This window comes from Poeciliopsis prolifica, unplaced genomic scaffold (assembly GCF_027474105.1).
Source record: "Poeciliopsis prolifica strain line A6 unplaced genomic scaffold, Auburn_PproV2 SCAFFOLD060, whole genome shotgun sequence".
Classification (NCBI taxonomy): domain Eukaryota; kingdom Metazoa; phylum Chordata; class Actinopteri; order Cyprinodontiformes; family Poeciliidae; genus Poeciliopsis; species Poeciliopsis prolifica.
The window spans coordinates 1,423,537-1,448,566 of NW_026562435.1; the positions used below are offsets into that span (position 1 = coordinate 1,423,537).

The following is a 25,030-nucleotide window of genomic DNA, read 5'->3' on the forward strand; positions in this document are numbered from 1 at the left end:
TGTTTCATTTTATTTATTATTTATATTATTATTGGCTGTTAAACTAATAACTACACTGACTTAACAAATTAAAGTTGTGTTGTTTTTACATGCTTAATCAAGTTTGTGAGGACAGATGTATTTATGTGTGATTTAGTGGTGCAGATTATCCAATACATTTGTAATTCAGTACAAATGTGTGTTTAAGAAAAAGAAACATTCTAAGTCAACTCAGCTGTTTTTCTGTATCAGGTATCAGCCAATACTGGACCTCAGATATCGATATCGGTATTGGCAGTGAAAAAAGTGGCTCAGTGCATTCCCACGCAGCGTGTTATAGGAACCATATTGCATACTGTGGTAAAACTGCTACACGTTTTGTCATGCTGTATTCTCCCCAGTGCTGCTGGTGTAACGGCATCAGAAAGCATCCATACGCCGTGGTGAGAGCTGTAATGAGCAGCAGCTCCAGCGTTAATGAGGACCGAGGTAAATCTGGGGGAAATTTTAGACCCTCGACTACTCTGTCTCCCCTTATAAGCAGCCGCCTGCTCCTGCTGTCAGCAGAGCTGTGATCTGAATACCTCTTCCTTCATAAAAAATTCAGACCTTATTGACTCGCTGCTTTGGTTTCCCCGCAGAGCCCATCCTCTCAGCTCCCCTTTAAATTCTGCTCTCGTGGCTGGGGTTGCACACCTGCCTGGCGGGGGGCAGGAGGGGGAGTAGTCTCAGGCATAGCGTGGGGCTTTTATCGCTCTATCTGATGCACATCTACTAAATATCAAACGCAGTGGAGGAAATATACATTTGAGCTGAGTGGGTCGTTAGAAGATGAAGCTGAAAATCGTCTCCATTCGATCAGCTTTGAGCCGGAGTTTTGCTCCCCTGGTCTAATCACTCCGCTGGAGGGTCACTAGAGGATTATTGGCATTATAAAATGCCACATCACATCTGTTATGCTAAATATTGATATATCATGTTCCTTTTATTTCCCGCATCTGCTACCTGCTCTTTACAGCACATCATTACTGACTGAGAGCGACATTAAAACCCTCACAGGCCGGGCTCTGCCTTCTCCGTGGACAATATTTCACATCCGAGCTGCAAAAGGGCACAAAGTCTAATAAATTCCTCATTTTATATACTGCCCCCAGATTTCTAAGTCCTGTCCAATAAAGTTTTAAATGTCATAAAATTCCTATAATATAGCTTGTATAAAGTCGAGCAGGAAAAAAAAAAAAAAAAACATACACCTCTCATATCTTTTTATCCGGTAAAGTTTGATCTCTTTAAATCAACAATAAAATGGTTTTTAAACAGCCAACAAGGGGGTGACTGGCTGGCGTTATTGTTGTTGTAATTTTTCCCAACAGGCTCGTTGCTCCTTACTGACAGATAATGAGAGAATAGTGGAAACCCTTTTAGGAAGGCAACAGGCTCTATTAAGTGATACATGTTTCATGTCAGAGGTTTTCTTGTAAAAGTTTCACACAATGTGTGGAAAACTAGCAATGCTTTAAAGGTGGCGGTATTATAAATTTTCTGGGTATGCAGAGCCATTTTACAGCACAATGGAGTTACTATATTAACTCCATTGTGATGAAAAAACTGCATTTGTCAAAAAAAATGACTTCAAAGATATTTGGCTCTGCATCATCTGACACCTTGAAATTGATGTGACTTTTTTTTTTTTACATCATGTTACATAGGCCCCTATGATTTTCCAAAAGCTGTTTTTTTTTTTTCACCAAGGTCCACTTTGTATGTTTTTTTTCTGACTTTTTCCCAATGAACCAAATGTACTAAAACAAAAACTATCAGATAAATTATACTGTTCAAGAAAAGAATAAGTCAATAGCTGCAGTTCAACTGAATATTGGTCTTATAATATGTTACCGCATGTTTACAACTCTTTTTTTTTTAATGAACAGCTGTGTATATACAGAGATCACACACACCTCAACTCTATTTAGTAACCTGGTGACCTCTGAGGGCAATGTTATGGTGATGGGTTTTACAGTTATTAGTCTAAATAGGTTTTACTATACTTTCAGACTTCATATGTAAAAAAAAAAAAAAGAACAAGAAAAAAAATCATGACTATGTACCATTCTGTGTTGGTCTTTTCACATTGAAGTTTGTGGTTGTTACATTACCACAAACTCTCCGTTTGGCAACTGCTGTTAAGCTGTGAAATAGTTTTCCAGAAGATCTTAAACTATATATAAACTGATTATCGTCAGCCTGCACCTTTTTGTTTCATACTACACTAATTATTACAATTATTGTTCTCTGACATTGCTTTGAATTTCTTTGATTTGAAGCTGCAATGTTGATTGACTATTATTATTATTATTATTGTGTGTGTGTGTGCGTGCGTGTGTTTTACATGGAATTGGCTATAAAAATAAATTAACAAATAAAACATTGCATTAAAAGCTGTGTAAACTTCCGGCCAGGACTCTGAGCTGCGGCAAGCTGGTTGAACAGGCAAAAGCAGAGAAGCATCTCTGAGGCACAGCATTTCACACTCGGATAGAGGCAGAGGAAAGGCCTTTAATGACACACACACACCCTCCCTGCCACCCCCTCTACCCCAGTCACCTAGAATGAACACGCTGCGCTGGAAATAGACCGGAAACTCTGCCTGTGTGCCGGCCAGAAACCTGGTGATACATGCGCTGCCGGCCTGCCAAACAAAACCCTCCAACACACACCGAGGCTCTGCCACGTCTCAATCGCACAGAGCAGGTTACACATCGAATGTTTCTCACATTATTGTTGTCTTGATAAGGGCAAGCAGGACTTTTAAGTGTTGTTTAGATGTGTAGGGAAACAGCAGACGAGTCAACAGATGGTTGAAGTGTTCATATTCATTATGAAAGTGTGTGTATTGGGTTGAGTCATGTGGTTCACTGGAAAATAGAGGCTTCCAGAGTGTAAACAAGGAGGTGGTGTGTGTAAGTGGAAGCTCGTTGAGCAGCAGGCCTGTTCAGTCTCAGTGCTGCTGTGAGCGGCAGGTTGCTACACTGAAAAAAATAAGTCATTGGATGAACATAAAAAAATTATGGAAAGGATTTCCACCTGATTACTTTGCTTTATTTCAGCACCATGTACTTGTGTTACTCCTATTTAATGCAAATGTGTTAGGTCAACCTAATTTATTAAGATTATTCCAATGTAAAGCAAATGTGTTGGCTCAACTTGTTACAATGGTGATTCAATTGGTGATTCTAAATCAAACATGTTGGCTCAACTTAATATATTGTGGTTATTCTTATATAAATAAAATGAGTTGGCAAAACATAATTCATTAAGGTTGTTCTAATTTAAACCAAATATGTTGGCTTAACCAGAATCATGGTAAGGCAATGGATGATTGTAAATCAAATGAGTTGGCTCAACTCCATTCATTAAGGTTATTCAAATTCAAATGAAATGTGTTGGCTCAACATATGTTTTAAAGGTTCCTTTAACTGAGTTACTATAGCGTGACCCAGTGTAATGCAATACAGCCCGCCCAACTAATCTGCAATGTTTAGGACCAAATCATTGATGTAACTTCATTAAGATGAATGTAAATCTAGTTGAAACCACCTTATTTTACAGTGGTACCTTCACACTACCTGATTCAGTAGGTCCAACTCACTAAAAGCAAGTTAGCTCAACAAATATGCTTCATGCTAAAAGACAGCTAGTTAATCGTGTGGAAATCCTTTCCATTATTTCATGACGTTAATTCAAAGACATATTTTCAAGCGTTAATCAAGCATTTTAAGATAGCACTAGGTGAAAGTGTAGGAAGAACACTCAACAATTAGAAAAGGTACAACACAATTGTATTTTGTTATACATCGTTTTTTTACACAGCACAAAACACAGCTGAGTTGGACATTGAAATAAAAAAAACAACTACAAAAAGGTTACAGTTTCATTTCCCAGCCAATTCTTTACAACATAAAACATGTCAGTATAGTTGCTCAACTTAGAGAACTGTAACAATATAAATCTTTTCTACTGCAGACTTTAAACACTCATTTTCCATATGAAACTTTGCTCAACTTAGCAGCGAGTTTCATATTGAGAACTTGTGCTTTCTTTGATAAGTTCTTTCCATCCAATTTCATTATTATTTTCTGTATTACTTCAAAGGTATGCTTGAGTTACTGAGCAAGTTGAGTGCTGAACGCACTAAACTTGAGGGTAGCTCAAGTTTAGTGCGTAGATTAGTCCCAGCAGCATCACTATTGCAGAAGATACACTGCCCAAGCTGTTCATAACTTCCACCTCCTCCAGGACAATCCAACATCCAGATGTGCATCGGCAGCCTCTGCACCCTCTGCTCAAATGACGATTCCGAGGACAGTCTCGGCTTTGGCCATTTCATTCATCAAAGTCCTAAGGGAGTTAGGGAAGGGTATTGGGGGGGAGACAATTCACATGTAATTAAATAAATAAATTAAGACTGACATTGATTGAGTCACTCATGGACCTTAGTTGGTGAAAGTATTTTAACAACTCTTAGGAGTTCTATTGTAAACACAAAGAGAATTTAACATACCATGTACTCCCTCACCAGCTTCTCTGGATCTTCATTTAGGTACACACAGACATTTGAGGATGCACTCTCGTCTGACCTCAGCAGTGTCTTCCTAAATATGCAGATCAAAAAACAATGAGAACAATCTCAAAACTCCAGCAGTATAGGTTCACACACTTGAAAACATAGCTACATTCAAAGGAAGTCACAACAAAAGTGATCAGTGGCTTGCAGTCTATTTTAAATATTTAAAATTGTTAGTATCCCTTCATTATGCCATGACTAAAATGGAGTTTAACATCTCATTTAAACATCTAACTGAAGCTGTTAGAGGTTTAAATAAAGACATGAATATATCACCAAAGAAATATGTGAAAGTACAGAATGGTCAACACAGTCTATATCCTTCTACTTAAATGATATGCAAAGCATTCCATGTCTTACAAGTACATGGACAGTCTATGTGTGGGCATGGATAACGTCGCATATGCCGGTGTTTAAGTGTAAAATGTTTTAACAGGTCATATCTACGAGACAGAGAGAGACTACACTCCTTACATTTCCACATCCCCACACAAATAAAGACAAATAAAACAGACTGGCCAAATAAATGTTTAGCTGAACCCTAGCTTTATAAGCTCTCTAACACTACATTCAGTCACTTTAGATCTGGCAAAACTTACTATTAGCCACTGAAATCTATAACTTGATAGCCGATGAGCCCCTTGACCAGTACTTACGCAGGTGGATTACAGACAGGTGATGTTCTGAAAGAGATCAGATATATTTTCAGCCATTAAAATATGCAATTCATACTGAACTGAGTTGTATCTTTTAGTACAAGTCCCTTGAATGCCTCATGAATATAACCACTGGACACTTGTATGCAAGCACATATGTGCAGAACAATGGTGAATTGAACATGGTAGAAAGCAATAGTAACAAAGGTCAAAATGAGCACAAACAATCAACACAAAAAACATCAACATTTCAAAATTAAACCAATGAACTTCAATATTGTTTCTGAGCTACAATTATTTGGGGACAACAAAAAAGTCCAAAAAACCCCAACATCTTTACAGCAGAGGAATATGTATTTTAAAGAAAAAAAATAGAAAGCTCAAGTCTGTAATAATGGATAATCCATTGAGAGTTTTAGCCTGACAAAATATACTAGAAATCCACAACTAACAGGTATTTTAGGAACATTTAACAAAGCTCAGAAAGCAATGCTTTCTGCAGGTTTCACCGACTGAAATGTAGGACTTTTTATTACCATAATTAATTAAGAATCTCGATGATGATAGAAAGGTACCAAAGTGTGTGTGTGTATCTACATTTACCTCCATAGTAACATTACTGAAATAGAATTAAAATAGTTAGAAATAGACTGATGTTAGATCAGTGTGTTAAAAATCCACTAAACCTCCAGGGAGCTCAGGAGGAGCAAAACTGTGACATTTCTGGGGTCCATTTGTGTCTCTGGCAGCAGCTTTGTGACCCTTACACTACATATGGCTCTGCAGAGTACCTAACATGGTGCGGCGATAAATGTAAAGAAAAAGCTATCTGCCTTAACCTAACCGACTTAATCTACAGAACATGAAATAATGTATGACACAAGTATGGAACAAGTAGAAAATGGTGCAAATGGTAGAGAAATTTTAAGTTACATATTTTTATATGGATTTAGATGAAAATAGTTTGACTCTTACCTTCTTCAAATTAAGTAGATGCACGCCAGGAATCTCCCTCTGCCCTTGAAAAAACCCAACAAGTTGCGAGCCAGTTATCTCGCGTGATTTTCCGTAATCTCTTGATGTCGCTGGATCCTCTTCAGCGGGAGATGAGTCTGACACAATAGCGCTTTGGAACTGACGTCACTGTATTTTTTTTTATTAGATTAACTTTGACAAATATTGATATTGAATAAAATAAAAAAACATATATATATATATATTATATATATATATATATATATATATATGTCGACGGTTTCAGATCTTCTGTGTTTGAGAAATTGCAAAAAGTTAAATGAAAAAATTCTCTAAAGTGAACTGTTCAGTTCTGTTAAACTTTTATTTGAAGACTCCGAGGTGATCAGTTTTTTTTGGAGGACCTGCGATAAGCAGGTCCTCCAAAGTCCTCTTTGGAGGACTATATATATATATTATATATATAATATATATATATATATAATATATATATATATTATATATATATATATATATATATATATATATATATATCTTGGCACAGCCAAGATACTGCGCAGGACCCTCAAGCTCCCAGGCCTCTGGTAGAGGCCTGGGAGCTTGAGGAATTAGATGTATTCAAGTTGAGATAACGTCATTCAATCACGTTAGTTCAGTTGAGAGAAAAAAACCGATTGTCTCGCGTGTTCTCGCGTGATATCCCGTGATCTCACTCGTTGTCGTCAGCACAATATCAGTCTAACTATAATGAATCATGTTAGCTCAACATGATTCAATTTTAAATGTGAAGTCGTGGAATATCTTGTTTATCCAACATGATTTTATCACGTTTTCGCTTCAAACCCAACATTATTGTGTGAAAGGTACATGATATTTTTTTGTTAATGTAATACGCCCCGACGTTCTTTTTTTTTTGGCGGAAGCTCTAGCTGACGTAATTGAATCACGTTATCTCACCTTGAATACATTTTATTCCATTTGCGAGAAAAAAACCGATTGTCTCGCGTATTCTCGCGTGATATCCCGTGATTTCCCGTAATCTTGCGTGAACTTGCGTGATATCGCGTGATCTCACTCGTGGTCTTCAGCATAGGATCGGTCTGACTATAATGAATCATGTTTGCTCAACATGATTCAATTTTATAAACGTTGAAGTTGTGGAATATCTTGTTTATGCAACATGATTGTATCATGTTTTTGGCTCAAACATGCAATTATTTAGTTAACAGTACATGATATTCTTTTGTTAATGTGATAACCCCTGAGGTTCCTTTTTTACAGTGTACGGTTTCTGACTGCTTTCTGCTCAACTTGTCACAAAGGATTCATCGATAAATCGCCCAAGACTTACTTCATTTTAGGCTGAAAAATAAATAAATAAATTGATAACGGCAGAATCAGCTGGTCAGGATTTTTAAAGATCTGTCACTGGTAAGAAAATTTCTACCATAAACTAAATGATAAGTCTTCAGGCTGGCACCTGGGGTCATTTTTACAAAAGATAATTTAGCTTACAGAGACTTCATAAATCATTTCATTTGTTGTTTCTGTTTGGTTTATTTATTTTGGATATTTAAAATCTCCAATTCCAGTGTTGAAGGTTTTTAAAACTTAAAGTTTAATGACCCTTGAGAACAACACTATTATTGTTTAACACAATAACTTCTGGTACAATTTATCATCCAGCAGCAGCAGCTGCAGCTGAACTGCTGTGTGAAGCTGTGAAAACAGTACAGGTGCCAATCTTTAAAAAGATTCAAATTTTTGTGGATTCTGATGTATTTTGTCTGAAATGTTGCTGAATTTAGTGACAAAGTTGCTAAGTAAGCCCAGGGACTATCGTTAGGTGACCTGCACGGGTCTGTCTGTCTCCTGGCAGAGCAGAATGAGACACTGGCTGATTTTCTGACCTTTGTGTATAAAATCGGTTTCATGTGTGAGTATGGGCCTAACAGCCACATCCCAGAATGAAGGAAATGCAGGATCATTTGTCATTTCACCCCCAGAAAAAAAGCCCAGGTTCTCCCCATTTTAATGCAAATCAGTACTTTTAAAGACTTCAATGGTTTAAGATTAGCTATATTGATTGAACTAATATGTCAGCATGTTTTTGGACAGACTGGAAGTGAACTATATACGTCTCTGCAGCATTCGTATTTGCACATAGTCAACCTTTGATTAAAAGTTCAAACTTTTCTAAATTTGTCATTTAGAGTTTATGCTCCTGAAGCAAAAGCCGGTCACTTAGTTCACACATCCACACCATTGGTAGGGTAAGTCTGGAGAGAGCTGCTGTCCCTGTGTCCTGTGGTTGCTTAAGAAGCCACACAGTGTTCGAATGAAGATCCAATATAATCTGCAGGCTGCACTGTGTTATAAATGGATGGAATTCAACAAAGCAGAAAGTCCTAAATATGACTGTACTGGATATGGATTTTGTTCAAATGAAACCAGTTTAAATCAGATGTTCAAATGAAACCAGTTTAAATCAGATTGTCTTTAAATAGATAAATGATGAGTTTTTCCTGGAATCATTTTTTAATTCTTGATGATTGGTAATTGGAGCACCTTGTCTAAAACAAACAAACAAAAAAAGCAATCTTTTGGTATTAAACATATATTTCAGAGCATAATATTTTTTAGAAATGCAGATGAGTCCCCACTGACTCAGACATTTCTACACGTTTAACATGACATACACTTCACTTATGTTCTATTAATACTGAATGCTTTCTTATCGATCGTCCGTCTTTGCTTGTTTGTAGCTTGGATTCAGGCCAGTTCATACATTATATCTCTGCATGCTGGTTCCCAGCATTTTATCCCACCTCCCAAAATGTCCCCCCAACACCCCCCTACCCCCCATTCCCCTTTCCTCCTCCAGCACTGAACACCAGGCTTCTTCCAGTGTTATGACAAAGCGGGGTTAGCCTCAACTCTTCTAATGAGCTTCTGTGTTCCAGTATGTTGCATAAAGCCATTACCCTCCCAGCCCATTACCTCATCCATTTCTTATATGTGGATGGCTTCCGTCTCCCAAGAGCACAGCATTTCTGTGGTATACACACACGCACAAACACACACACTTTGGTCATCTCGCAGTCTAAAATGTTTCTATTTCACACAGATGCTTATTTGACCCCGAGAAATCACAGAGAGAGAGGGAGAGAGAGAGGGGCGAAAACAGGACGGAAAAAACCCCACAAACTCCACTAGCAGGAGATCAATTGCTGAGACACCAGACGAAGGAAGAAAAACAGAGAGAGCGATTGAGTGGCGCTATCTCAGTATGTGGCAACTATTGCAGTGTGGGATGAAAGACGCAGGTGGTGGCGAGCTCCGGCTCGTTTGTGGAGGCAATCCAGGATGATGGCGTTTGCTGATTCCCCTCGCAATTTCTCTGTTGGTTCAGCGAAGTCAATTGTCAGAAAAACAAAACAAATAAATAGCAAAATAAATATCCTCTCGTTAACAAATACAGTCGGTTTACTGTGTTGGGGTTCCGGCAGTTTTCACCAATGCAAAGTTAAGACTTCTGAAGACCAGCATGAATGAAATTTAAGAGCAGCACCATGACAAAAACTATTAACTATAAATATTCTTACTTCTGTTGAATTAATGACAGTTTCTTTCTGTGTGTCATCGTAGCTCCACCTGTGGCTCTGTCCTCGTTTGGTACCTTTGCTTTTTCTCATCTGTATTGCAACAAATAAGAATCTTCACTAGGTAACCGTGATGCTTAATCAACATGTTTAAAATCCACTAATCCTCTGTCTTCAGAGTTTGTGTCGGAGCAGCGAGATCCGTGCTAGCAGCAGCACTGGCAACCGTTTTCAGGGGAGCTTTCGCGATGCCAGAGGAGCAACACGCTGACATTTCTGGGGTCTGTTTGTGGCTCGTGGAAGCAGCTTTGTGCTTTTCACAAAACCCCCCATAACCTCCACAGTGACAAGTTTTTTCACACTGACTGAACGTAGCATCATATGGGTTGGCAGCAGAAGTGAGCCAGCGGCAAAGACTGAACCCAGGAGAAATGCAAAAAGCTAGCTTCCTGCACAGGCTACCTTACTCTATCTTATTTATTAGCAGAAAGTTACCGGTCAAACTGGACTCAAACTTTCGCATGACAGAAAAGTCCTACTTATTTAAAACCAACTTACAGTATATTTTATGAATTGAGCTATTTTAAGGCCTTAATTTTAGATAAATACATTTTTGACTTTTTAAGACTTTGAAGGTGCAGTAGGCGACTTTCATGAAGAACATGTTTTTTATGTATAACACTGTCGCCATGTTGTGACAGTTTGTTATGAGACAGATCATCTGTGAAAAGATGGATCTACTGTTGATATGCACTGACGAAGAAATGCACTGACCAAAAACAACCAATCAGAGTCAGGAGGAGGAGCTTAGCGCTGTCACTCAACCTCATTTATTGCTGCTAAATGTGCTAATGGCGGCGAAACAACTCACTGCTACAGAAAAACCATTTCTCTTCCATCATAGCTGTCTAAGTTAACTAGGCCCAGCATTCACAATAGGCTCTGCTGATGGAGAAAACCTGGCAGTTTTTATTATTGCTTATCACACAACAATTTATTAAGCAAAATGACCTGCTTTCAAACACCAGAGTCATCATGAGGTATTCAGCATCAACCATTGATTGTTGATTCCCCAACCACTGACACTGATACTCCTGAAGGACCACGTTATCTGAGAGTGACAGATGTCGGACATGATTCTCTCACACCTCAGCTTGAAATCAGCACAATGTCACAACTCTTCCCTCTTCTTCTTCTTTTTCTCTGCTGACAGAGACTGTGACTCTGAATAAAGTAGTCGGTACAGCACAAGGCTTTACAGAGATATCAATATTTAATCAGAGTTAAAGGCAGCTGGAATTCACAGAGACAATAGATGGAGTTTATATAAAGTGCTGTTGCAATCAGCCCAGCTGTACTGGGTTTTGGAGTGCTTGCACAAAAAAATAAGCAATGAGCCAAACGGGGCCTAGGAAGCACCTAAATCTTCTTATATTACATGTGAAGAGCCTCCACATGTAATATTGGGGCCTAGTGTTAGAGTTGATTCATCTCATCTCCAGCACAGAGGACGCCGAGGCGTCTGTTGTTGATGTTATTGTTCGTCAGGCTGAGTCAATAAGTAACGTTTCAATCCGGGGCCATTTGGACTTCGTTAGAGCAGCGATTGCAGGCCCCGCACTGCATCAATCTCAGCTGAGCGCTGTGAACAAACGGGGTCCTGGCTTCTAATTGGATACAGACCCGTTTCCTTTCCCGTGGTGACAGCAAGAGCGGCTCTGCAAAAAAAGAAAACCCCCAAAAAAAAACAAAAAAAAAACCCTGCGGTGAATCATTCTGTTTGAAGCAGAAATGTCTGCGATACGAGATCCGCATTAATGTTTCAGAACCTCCTCCAAAGTCTCCATTAGGAACAGAGAACCTTCTAATAAACTGCGATTGAAAAACCGCCGCCATCTTGAAAGGAACTTGAAGTGAAGCCCGTCTTTCTTCTCCTCCTCCGAGTTTAAGCAGCGGAGCATCAGAACCCGGCTTTAATAATTGAGGCAGAGACTGCAGGGTACTCTGCTCGGGCCTCCTTGATGTGAGGAGTCCTTAAAAGATGCATGGATCCCTCCCCAGAGGGAGATGGAGAGGCTCCGGAGCCAAGGCGCTCTACATTTAAAGATTATGTGTGCATCCGCCGGGGCGAGATGACCAGAAAAATGCTCAGAGGACCATTATTTCTTCTCGCCGCGCTGCCGGGCACGGGCACCGGCCTGATAAGATGCTATCAATATTCATGCCTCTAAATCAATTATATCCACATGTATTTCAAATGCAAATCATTTGGCAGACAGAAGACTCTGGGAGGGATTCTGCAGACTGCAATAATCACACGCAGGGTATAGAAAGCAAGGTAAACAAGCACTTAGACGCAGCGGAGAGCAATAAGGATTCCAGTAAACATAAATGTGTCAGCTGCTTACAGCAAACACATTTAGAGGGGCTTCTACTTAACTCTGACTGTAGCTCAGGCTGAGCCCACTCACATGGATCACCCCCCCCCCCCCCCCCACACACACACACACATTATCAGGAGCCGAGGTCTAAATTATTGATCCGCTGGATTCATCAGCATAGCGGTCACGTCTGAGAGCGGGCGGAGATGGAGATCTAACTGTGGAAGTGTCCCCACGCTGCAGCCGCTGACATCATTAGGAGGAGCTCTCATTAAGGCAGAGGATGAGCGGAACGGAGAGCTGCCTGAGGGGGGTGCTGTGGGAGTTTAATGTCTTCCCCTGGGCTTCCAGATCGCTCTGATCGGATCAAGAGGTGAAACACACACAACCGTGACCATGGACGCAATAACAAATGTTCCAAATTGTTCCAGAAATTATTGCGATAAACGATAATATTGTCGTTTTGAGACCATTGTTGACCAAAAGCATAAAGATTAGGGATCCAATTTTTTTCACTTCCAATACCAATACCGATATCTCAGGTTTAGTATCAGCTCATATCGATCCAATACAGAAAAACTCCCAAATTGACTTGTTTTTTTAAACACTGACCTCAACTCACTGAATTACACATTTAACTAATAACTCTGTTCCAGTACAGCACATTGAAATACACCAACAGCTTCACAATCTTTGACAAACGTGTACATGAGTGATTTCAAGCTTGTGCACATGTAGGCTAGCCTTATGCAAACTAGCCACGCGCAGGATAGCTTCTGGCATGGATAGCTTCATAGCATGTTGCTAGCCACAAGCGGGCTAGCAACACACAAGCTAGCAACACATGAACTAGCAACGCAATATAAGAAAGTTAAAAAATGTTCAACTTTTGTCACTTTTATTGCTATGTGTTCACCTCCAATGGAGCCCTTTACTAAGGAAACGAGAAGGAGGGGTGTCAGTCAATGCACCAGAGTGAAGCTTTTTGTCATCCAGTGTCTTTGGTAGAAAGAGACAGAAATCATGATGTAATTACAAAAGCATGGAACTGGAACTTACTGAGCTCATGTTTATCTGTCATGCGATTAATTTACTTATTTTTTTTATCGGAACAGGTATCAAGGTGGAAAACACCTCAGATTAACAACTTGCCAGCATTTAGGTCAGTGGTGTCCGTGGATTACCCAGGATTAATAAAGTAGGGAAAAACGAGTGATCAAACATGCAAGCACGAAGGAGCAATCTCTGCTCTGCTTGTTTTATTTCTGCTACCAAGGGGGCCCACCGGGCTCTGGTGCCCCCAGGTGGTTCCCCGCCTCGCTCTCAGTGAATCACACAAAAACCTACATGCCTGCCTGTGTGAGTGTGTGCTGCACATAAAATGCAAAATGACTCTCAAGAGAAAGGCTGAAAGTACAGAAAAAATCTGAATAAACTGACAATGGCAGCATAATGAATATTTGAATTGTTCCTATTTATGGAAGATATTTTGGAAGAGAGCTGCCAGAAATAACAAAACTATATATGAGCCAGCACTTCACAGGAGAAACAACAAGAACAAAAAGACACTGGATGTTACTGAGTCTAAGCTAGGTGGCTAAATGTGAGTAGGGTGGAGATTCCCTCATCCATTTTTCAGGATCCGAGTGCATTAGGAGGGGAACGGAGTCTTGTCGCGTGTCCCTCCCTGAAGGAGGAGACGCTGAGCAGAGCGCACACAGGAAGCTGGAGGATGTGCATGCTACGCTTCCATTTGTGCCAAAATGGCTTTCACAGCCACCAGTGAAGTCCATGAATCTTTTCTGTCACGTCGTGCTCTTGGTGTCGGCTTGCCTCACGCTGCGACTCCGGAGCTTTCCTAAGTGGCTCGGCGCCGCGCCACTAGACCACGCCCCTCGTTAGCGGGGAGGGTTCATTATGCAAATCGTCCTGCTGGAGCCGTATCAACGAGGCGCACGCTCCGTTATCATTCCCCGCCGCCGGGGCTCTTCTTCTCCCCGATCGCTCATACGGAATCATGGCCTAATAGCATCCCATTAGCATAATTGCCAGCACAACTAGTGTTCCGTGTCTCCGAGCCACTCTGCTGCTCTGCCAGCTGAAAACAGAGTAGAGAATGGGTGAGGGGAGGGGAGGAGGGTGGTGGAGGGAGGAAAGAAATTTAATTAAGCCAACACGTCGGCCACTCCCTCCAGAAGCGAATGTCTGGTTTTTGTGTGTGTGTTCTTCAAAAACTGGAGAAAGGAACTCCAGGATGCAGCTGAGCAGCTCAGTCCGTCCGACGAGCCGCCTGCCGTTCTCAATAGCATCCTCATTATTTTTTTAATTGATCTTTAATTGAAATATATCACAGCACGGATTCCACAAATCTCCCCTAAAGTGGAGATGCGGCCTTTTCAGGCCTATTAACGCATCTTTAATTAAGGCTGCGCCTTCCTCCAGACTAACAAGCCGTGGACTTCCAGTGCAGATCCCACTGGATTCATCCCAAGGATTCCTTTGTGATCTGGGGGGATGATAGGTGTGGAGTTCCTCACTCCTCTAAGCGTTCTGCAGCAGCAGCTGTAGTTGCAAACAGGGCGGATGATCGTGCACTGCACTGCACTCCTCCATGCTGCCGTTAACCTCCCCCTACAGAAACCACCCGCTGCTCTGATTAATTGATTGACAATCTCCCATCCAGCAGTGCCATTACTGTAGCAGAGGGAGCCACACAGGTGGGCCGGCATCTCTGACCATGTTCTGGTCACTTCCATTGGGAAAGCTAATGGAACTAATAAGTGAGGCTGCTATAGAACAGTGGCGGCCTCACTTATGGCTAAAAGCACACGGCTCATGTTTGAACTGTGTTATCAAGCTCAGGCTGTTACACACTGCCTGAGAAACAATGTTCGTTTGAGATTAGCTCGTATTGTTCAACTGGGGCTGAGACTTTAATGCATTCATTGTGCTCAGTTAATTATGTAGGTTTTAACACATTAAAGTTTTAATGCAATTATGTTTTTTTTATGTTACATTCAGAGGTTCCGTCCGGCCAGAAATCTGCAAGCGACATCAGCGAACAGCAGAAGCTGCCTCGCTTGGCTCACTAGGGGTTAATTTTAGCTTCAGAAATGTATCTCATTGGAAAAGACTATAGTTGTATTCAAGTTGTGCTAAAAGGACTTAGTTTATAAGCAAAGCTATCCAAAGCTAAACTAGCATCTCAATGCTAATCTTGTGGCACCAGCACGCTAATGTCAGAGTTCACAGTCCTCATTTCTGAAAGAGTTCCATGAATGATCAGGAGTTCCCCATCAAGATGAAGGGATAGAATGGAGATTTGCAGCAATCTGTCGGTTGAATAACCTGAATAACAAATTAAAAACAACATAATTTTTTTTTGTAACATTTTTTTCTACGAAGAGCTTTTGGGGCACTAGTGTCTCGTATTTTTGACAGTAGGCAGACAGGAAAGAGGGAAGACATGCAGCAAAGGTTACCAGGACTCGAACCCACGACATCCACTTTGAGGACCGAGGCCTCCAAATGTTGGGCGTGCTAACCCCCTGCACCACCACAGCACGTCCCAAAAACAATATAAATTTGCTTTTGAGGTCACGTGTCAATAATTTAGGAGCAAAAGGGATTTTTGAATAGAATTTATTGCTCATTTTGTCAATCAAAATGCATTTGATAAACTCAGTCAAATGCATTTTTTGGAGTTCTACCACTAGATTTTACCCTTAATTCGCATAAATCCAAAACCAACATGAAGGTGTTGGTGGATGCATCAACAGGCTGAAAATACACCAATTTCTGAAGTTTGATGCATTTAATGGAAGGATTTAACATGCTGATTGCTGATAAGAGCCAATCAAGGGACAAACTGACTGATTCCTGCTGCATTTCCAGCGGCTGATTGGTGCATCTGTGATTCGCAGAGTGTGAGGTGAAAAGGCTCATCAGAATGCTGGATCAGAGCAGGGTGAACATAGGGAGAGCTTCTCCCCCCCTCCACAGCTCCACGGCTCCATAACACGTCGGGGCTCGTTACGCTGCTCACCATGACAGCTAAATAAAGCGCAATTAGCAGCCAACCAGGCATGCTCACTGCTGACTTCATCCCCCAAATTATCCTGGAGAGACAAAAATGCTAGCAGAAACAACTTATGAGTGGAAAGCAATCCCATCAATCGCGATGCACACACACACACACACACACACACACACACACACACACACACACACACACACACACACACACACACACACACACACACACACAAATGGAGGTGAAAAGGGGGCGTGTCAACTGGCTCGTCTCTTAATTGGATGATTAAAAGTTGGTTTGCCCTCAGTGGTCAGGAAATCAGCGCCATGGCGGTTGGTGGGAAGCGCTTAAAACAAACAAGCGCTCGCCCAGACTGATTCCTGGCTCTTTTCTCAGCCAGTTTTAATTTGACACCTTGAGCTGGGGGTAACTGGGAGGGGAGCGCGCGGAGCCGCAGAGGAATTCATTAGGCGCGGCGCTGCAGGGTCCTGGCTCGGAGCGTTAATGACATTGGAGGATAGGGAAACGAGACAGCCCAGACGCAAAATGAAATAAACATGAGGAGCGTCAGCGCTGACAGCAGCGGGGAGAGGGACACACTCGCTCGGGCCAGAGACCTTCAGCCCCATTCCACCCCCCGCCAACCCCCCACGACTGACAAAAAGATCAGAACAGAAACAATATCGCAATCGCCCTCGGATTCCTGCTGACAGACGCAACGTGGTGGCGCGCCGGGGCGTTGATCTCCGTATCATTAAAAATATCCATCACTTGGAGCTCCTGCAGCATTCAGATCGGCGGCTGCAATTAAATTATTAATGTCACAGCAGCCAGCAACCTCTTCACCCACCCACCCAAACCCCACTCCCCTCCCACCCACCATACAAACTGCACACTTAATGCGGCTGCTGAAAGACATTAAAAATACAGCAATATCTGTCTGCCTTCACACCGGATCAATTTAGATGACTGCAAAAACAACAGAGGGAGAAAACCGAAGCGGTACAGGAACACAGCCTGACACATGCCTTCCAGAGCCTGAGCTGAATTAAAATCTACCTGCTCTATGAATGAATATTCCACAGAAAAAAAAAAACAACTTCTACTCGATTCTTCCTCTTCTTTACCTGTCTGCTCTTAGAAAAACATCCAGAAAGTCAGTTCTGACAGATTGTTCTGTGTGCAGCTGTGTGTGAGCTCTGCTCATATGGACCAGAGGAACGGTCCCAAACAGGAACGCCTGCTTTGTTGCTCCTGCTGGAAAGTAGCTGTTGCGCTTTTTCTACCTTGGAGAAAACTATTCAGCACTCCAGTGGCACACATGGATCCGGCAGCTATCTGGTGTAAACACATGTTCTGATTTGATCTGGTGGTTCTGATTCTCTGCAAATACCAATTTATTTCCAAAGGATAGTAGTGGAATGCAGGAGTAAGAAATCTTAATTGCATTTTTAATCTGTTTTAAAAAAGTGCGTGCTTTTGGTTGATGCATTAAGAAACCAAAAGTGGATGTAGCTCTTTGCTTTGATCCATTTAAATAACAACTAAATATTTGCCAATCATTAGACCGTCTGTCTGAAAGCCCTGGGAATCTAAATAAAACCTTCTAACTGCTACAAATTGCCACAAATATATTGATTCACATTTTCCAGACACTTTTAGTTCTTTACCATTACACAACGTCCTTTCTACTTTCCATGGATTTTAGCATCTCAGTCAAATGAAATACACATCAGGGCGGTCCATCCAGCTAGCCAAATATACTGCAGATGTGGCAGAGTGAGAATGAACGACACTTGAAATATGAAATCCAACTCAATGTTGTGTCCAATCAGTCCTCAACCAATGCAGTTTTGTAGAAACTGACCACATTGTACTCCTTTAGCAACATGTTTTTTTTTTCCACAAGAAAAAGTAAATCAAAAACACTTAATATCACAACAGCAAACTTAATTATGAGTGATTGTCATTGTGTTTCTTTTTTAATGGAAACACTGCAATTGCAAAACCAAAGTTTTGGTCGTTAGTGTTTCATCAGATAGTCTGACTTTAAACTCAATAATTATTTTCTCTTTTATTTCTAAATGAGATTCTCAAACAGCAACAGAACGGAGCTTCGTCAGATAATTCAACTTAATTATTGTGGTGCTTCCAGTGCCACAAGTTGCACTGGTCCTAATATAGTAGTTTGAATAATAGGTGATTATTCATCTAATTCTTACTGCCTACGATGCTCCTTTGACAACCTGCTTACCCCGTTATCCAAATCTTACAAAAAATAAATCCTGTTAACTCCACAAACAGAGAACTTCTTCATAAGCTCCTTTGTAGAAGAAGCACATTGTTAGCTGAAGCAGATCCTCTGTGCAAAGCAGGAACAATTCAAACAAAGGAACCAGTGATTCTCTCTCTGAGGTCTCTCTGAGGATGGATGAGTGTGGTCTGTTTGGAAGGCGTTTTCATGAATTGCTTTCATTTGTGCTTCTCACAGAACATAATAAATCTGTCAGTCATTGTGTCAGCCAGTCAGGATGCTGCCCCGCTCTGCAATGCATTGAGATCTAACCATGCGCTACCCAAGTTCTGCTTTTGTAAGGTGACAGACAACCAATCACAAGGTCAGAATATACCAGAAGGAGGACCAAACTTTCACTGTAAGAGACATGTTCAGAGACATAGGGTGTTTTCACACCTGATGGTCCGGTAGACTCGGTTCAATTGGGGACCAAAATTTGTTACATTTTCAGCTGCTGCGATTCTCTTTCACACTGCACAGTGTCAAACGATCCAAACCCTTTGAAAAACTTGTTTACACCTGTGGTGGCGCTACACCAAGAACCACTGAAGGGAATGGCACAAAAACCTCAGAAAAAGACAGTGAGCACAGCTTCCTTCTTCTTAAAATATAAGCAAAAATGAAGTGGTGTCAGATTTTAGTGGTTGTAGTATTTCAGCTTAATCGTCAGTAAAAGACCAACAAGTCAATTTCTCCCACTAGTCCTTGACTCTTGTGTTTGTTTGGTTGTATTTACCCAGAAACCCTTACACTATTGTTTGCTTCCTACTTTTGGAGCAATTTCTGGTCCATTTGGCAATTGTACATCCATTTGAACCAAACCACAATTCACTTCAACCAAACCGAGAGCTAGGTTTGTAGGTGGACCAGAGATAGCTCTTTTGATCCACATCAGTTTGATCATGCATTCACACCTCCCCAAATGGACTGGGCTTTCTAGGCAAACAAACTACAGCTGGATTAAAGGTTTGGTATGAATGCATCCACAATGACATGGCACCAAGCTGGTTCTCTGGCACTACAGGACTAGATCCGGCATCCAAAAGCTGGATCCAGCTTTTGGATGCTCATGCTTCCATCTCTCCAAGTTGCTGGGCTTCAAACTGGTCGTTCCTCTGCCCTCTCCCATTCTGCGAGCAGGCAGAATGGGAGGCAGCACATGTTGCTGACACCTGTCTTTCCCAGGACGGGACGGCCTTTATGACGTGGAACCAGCCGGAGACAGATCTGACAGGGTTGCTGACAAAGACTGGGCTGCACGCTGGGAGCAACACCACGGGCCAACACAAACAAGACTTTCTCTCCTCTCTGGGCGTGCAGCGATAGCTACAGCTGGCAGCTGAGAAGTCTCAGTGAGTGTACACTTCGCAAACACGCAAAATCAAAAGCAGCTTCAACTGTGGTTCTTTGAGACTTCCAACTCAGCACACAAAGGATCTCTCTCTTTCTCTTTCTCTCTTCTAGAGCTGTTAATTAAGTCTGCCTCGCTCAGCACGCTTCCATTTTCTGAGACCCGGTCCAAAGCAGACGCCTCCTAATTGTTACCAAGTCGGCATGGAGAAAGTCTGAGCAGCAACAAGCTCAAAGAATAAAGCTCCCTCTGAGGCGATGGGAATTGGACAAGGAGCAGCAGAACCAGACGAGTTGCAGAGGTGAGATTCAGGGTTAAGATAGTTTTGGGTTTGTCTTTGTAGTTTAGTTTTATTTTGTTGTAACTTTTTGTCTAATTCAGTTTACTTTAATTTGGTTTTAGAGTGTGTTTTCTAGTTTTATTAGTTAAATGTTTAGTTTTTATTAGTCATTGTGATAGTTTTAGTTTTTTTTATACTTTGATTAATTTTCAGGTGCAAAATTCAAAGTATTACATTGTGATTTTGAATACATTGATTACCCAACAGAAGACACCATTTTTAAAAATTTACTCAGTTATTGTTTAACAACCAACTGACACCAAAAGTTTTCTCCCAACTTTTGCTGTTACTACTTTGCAAACTAACGTATTATAATAATAATAATTATGGAATACGGTAATATTCCGACAGCTGTGGGGGGACATTCATTTCCTACCAGCTCGAAAGGCCAATAAATAGATTCATGAAAACAAAATCTTAGAATATTTTATCGATAATCTGAGTATGTCTTAGTCTTCTAAACACATAATGTAGTCCCAGTCAATCAGTTTTTCCCCATTTAAGTTTTTGCTATTCCGTTAGTTTTAGTTAACTGTAGTAACCTTGGCGTGGCTCCAGCTGCGTCGGCCCGGGAGTTTGCCCTGCTCTCTGACCGCAGTCACAACAATATGACAAACTGGCCTCATTTTGCTTTTAATTAATCACGTCCTGCTGGCAGCTACCTGAGCCACACATCGTCATCAGTCAGAAGAAAGGAAGCCCCAGCCACACGTAATAAGAGAGGAGGATGCACCTCATTACCTGACTTCCTACACGGCAGAGAGAAGAGACGGAGACATTTTCCTTCTGATTTCCCTCTGAGTCCCAGGAGTTAGCAGCAAACTAAGTGCATATAGACCCCATTAGACGCTACACATTTGTCCTGCAGTCTAAAAGCTGTTTCTCAGCTTTCTCTAGCTGTTCTGTTGCACAGCAGATTTCATTTGTGAAACAGTATATTAAGGTGCCGAGGGCAACGCTGCAAATAATGAGCTGGACTGCTCTGTGGCAACGGGACGAAATGCTTTCAGAGTCCTTCAGACTTGGAGGATTTGTTTTCTGTTAAAGTGTCCTCAGATTATTTTTACAATCTCAATTACAACACTAAGAATATATTTTTTAGTTTGTTTCAAAATGTTGGCTCAGAAAATTACATTTGCCTCCACTGTCCAGGTTTTGTATATGCAGGTGACATAAATACTTTTAAGGAGTTTTTATCCCACTTGGTGAGGAATTATGCACATGTTAATGACTTTTCCCTCAATAACTACAAAGACTGTCACATGGCTAAAACGTCTATAATGTTGCACAGTTGTAATGGAAATTGCAACATTTTCGTCCATGGAGGAGGTTGTCTGTAGAAAGGTGTGGAGTTCTCTCTGTGACCATTTCATAAAAACAAAATGGAGGCTGCAAGGGAGGGAGGGAGTGAGTTCATCTAAATATGGATTAATGTTTAAAATTGAATAAATATGAAAGAGACTCCATTTGACATTCTTCCTTGCACAACAGACTGGTGTGGATGATCCTTTGTACACCTATGTATTATAGGGATTTATGATCCACTTTGTAGAAATCCTGATACTGATGTCAATATTTAAGGTTTAGTACTGGCTGACATTGATCCGATACAGAGATTGACATCGGATCGGTGCATTGAAGAAGAAGCCATTATGAATAATCATAAAAATCAAATCATAGCCCCAAAAATCAGAATCTATTGTCATCTCCAGTCTTCTGTATCTTTTCATTCATTCTGGCTAATCAGCTCCTGCAGCTCCTAGATTGGCTGATTTGCAAAAGCTAGCCAATCGCATGTCAAGCAGCAGTGGGCCTTGCTATTTCAGTTCCCAAAGCTGCATTTTCTTTCTAATATTTTAGATATAATGTTGCTGCTAAATTGTTAATCAGAAATTGGATGTAAAGTCTCTGACCGGTTCAATAATCTGGACATTGTCTGCGTCCTTCCTTCCAAACTGACAGGGTGTTTTTAATTAAAAGCCAGAGCTGTGTCCACAAGACGCTGCGTGACAACAGAAAGTCATTGTTCCAGTCCTTCACAGAGGAGCCATGCTGCCTCTCAGGATTCAGCCAGCCTGCAGATGATTGACAGCTCCATCTTTACAGAGGCCATCCACGAAAAAAAAAAAGGACCAGGAACACAGGGGCCATCCCCGCCCACACAGCCAAACATGAGAATGCAGGTGACAAAGAAAAAGAAACTTAGAAGCTCTCTACTACGTCAGATTTATTATTCATATCCGCCTGCCTTACCTTCCAACTCACAAACAAACCACTACAAGGTTTATATGGCAATGAGCGCCTTGCTATAATAAAATCTTGCATCCGGAGATCATGTAGCATTGGTAGACACAAATTGTCACTTTCATTTGGGAGGCAAATATGGTTGGAGTGAAACAGAGCTTGATAGATATCATCTACAGCACGGAGGAGGGGATGAGGGTGTGTGTGTGTGTGTGTGTGGGTGGGGGGGTGGGTGGGTGTTGGGGTAATAGTCTCCCTGAACTCACACAAATAAATGTTTAACAGTCTGTGCTGACATAGTTAAAAATGAAGGGGAATGTAGCAATGTAAAACTCTCTACAAGCTGTTAATATTTCATGACTAGCCGCTCTGACACTGTCAGTGTCTGCCTAATTTGTATGGCGCACAAGGAGGGAAGCTGGAGAGTGTTGGGTGTAGAAGGAGACGTAAGATAAAGGTGAAAAAAAATGCCGCCAAAGAAGACTTGAGTTTGTGCCGAGCTGACAGGTTTTTTTTTCCCTGCCTTTTTAGGGGGTAAAGTCAGCGTGCTACAAAGAACATTTGAAATGGCCCATTTAACAGCACTGTACTGCGCTCCCGGCCCAGGGCGCCATTTGCATACCTCCGATCGGATGAAGATGGATGGAGAAAATCAGTGTCAGTGAGATGAGCGTTTTATCAAGGTTACGCTATCCTCCAAACTCTTAAAACCTCTTTATCTCATCTCTGTTGTCAGAATATTAACTTATCAACACCAGCCTTTTGTTGAAGCGAAAGGACGGAGCGACGGGGTTTATCTGCTGGAGGAGAGGCGACACGCCGGCCAGCTGGCTTCCAGAGGAGCAACGACATTTATTTCAAGATGATTTCATCATAAAATATAAGTCAAGGGTTAATGGTGTCCATCAGAATTTCCTTAAACCGATGTTCATTTTTCATTATTTTATCCAATAGTAGTAGGTGTGTAAACACACACAGATGAATTCAACATAAAGTTATATTAACTGTTTTCTGATTAGTCTGAAGGTTCTGTTGCTAAACAACAAGCCAAAATCACTGCTTGTTCACCAAACACAGTGCTGCTCACTATGCCCCGACAGGCAAACTGTTTCAGCAAATCAAATTTAAACACAACAAGATATTCTAAAATCAAGCACAACTATAAATTACAAAACATAATAACATTAACAAAATTGAAGTGATCGGCATCGCTGATTGGACAACAACACTTTAGACTTTAGAAGCAGAAGTTATTCTGGCATTGGTACAGGCAGGCAGTCACAGCACTACGTATTACCCAAACTGTGAAAAAGAACAAAGCTGAACAAAGTTTTGTAGAATGTCCCAACTGAAAACATTCTTGGAAAGTGGTAGATACATAGCATTCATACTTTCACCAAAATGGCTGAAGCCAGAAGAACTTCTTTTTCTAAAGTTAAAATTGCTGTCAACCAATCAGATATGTCTTGGTTTGTTTTGTTAATGTTGTATTTTTTGTATTTTTAAATTTGAAGTTGTGTTTAGTGATTTGTTGATGTGGTTTGTACTTCAGGCCCACCGTACCAAACATCCCTCAACTTACCCTCTGTCATCCTACACATGGAACGTTGTTCCAGAAAACATGTGATTCTTTCAGATGCAGTTTTTCAAGCAGAGATCAAACTTCACCTGCATGCATGCTGAATCAGATGCAATATCTAATCCTGGTAAGAAGGACAGCTTCTTACCAATGTTGTTTGATGGACTTTAAATTGTTCAGAACCTTAACTCATTCCCAGATTGATGAGCAGCAACAGATGCTTCTCTATACTCTCTGTTGATGTCTTCCCCCGTTGGCATTGTGTAACCATACTCCTGTTCCAAGGTTACAAAACTCCAGCTTTTCTAGCTGCTACTTTCCCTAGAAAGCTCTTCACACACAGCTTTATTATTCTGACTTCATTGTTGTTTAATAAACAGTAGAGTGAATTCTTGTGTTTTTTCTTTTTACCCTTGATGTTAAATAATTTTTTTGATTCCAGTAAACACTAGATATGTTCAGATGCAAAGGCCTAAAATTTAAATAGGGTGTACGTACTTTTAGCACTTCTTGAGCTGTTTGATAGTTTTATTATTTTTTTCTGGGTTACTCAAATAAAAGCATTTTTCCGGTCACAGAATCCAGGAGAGCGTCTCCAGCTTCTCATTGCTCAGGCAGCTACACAATATCCCTTCAACTATATGCTTTTCAAAATTAAATCAATATTTTTTTTTTATTTGCAGCACATGTAATAAAATAATCAATTCAATAGATATTAAATAAATTGCTTGTGTATTTATTTCCAAATGTATTTAATGAATGTGTTAATAACACATTTAAATCACTGTTTAATGTTTTCTATTTATTGTAATTTGGTCCTTTTGTCCCCCCATATTTGGCCTGAAACCTGTTCAGAGGAAAAGTTATCAAGGCCCCAGTAGACGCTTAGTGAAACATCACTGCACCTCTTCCTGTCCGCCTGCAGGAGCCTTCTGCTTCTCTGGTCTTCATCACTGAAGAATTTTAACGT

General features: G+C 40.9%; 1 protein-coding gene and 2 long non-coding RNA genes across 5 annotated transcripts in view; 1 reads left to right on the forward strand and 2 right to left on the reverse strand.

Annotated features, from left to right (window-relative positions):
- LOC129379696 (pre-B-cell leukemia transcription factor 1-like) overlaps positions 1–25,030 on the reverse strand; it is a 72,878-nt gene that overhangs the window by 38,604 nt on the left and 9,244 nt on the right. The gene's annotated exons all lie outside the window — the stretch shown is intronic.
- LOC129379702 (uncharacterized) lies at positions 4,415–6,272 on the reverse strand. The gene is made up of 3 exons (XR_008608231.1): positions 6,235–6,272; positions 5,203–5,286; positions 4,415–4,631 (listed from the first exon to the last, which is right to left on the reverse strand). It is a non-coding gene; the product is annotated as an uncharacterized LOC129379702 (long non-coding RNA).
- On the forward strand, positions 19,648–24,720 carry LOC129379703 (uncharacterized). The gene is made up of 3 exons (XR_008608232.1): positions 19,648–19,898; positions 20,011–20,198; positions 23,013–24,720. It is a non-coding gene; the product is annotated as an uncharacterized LOC129379703 (long non-coding RNA).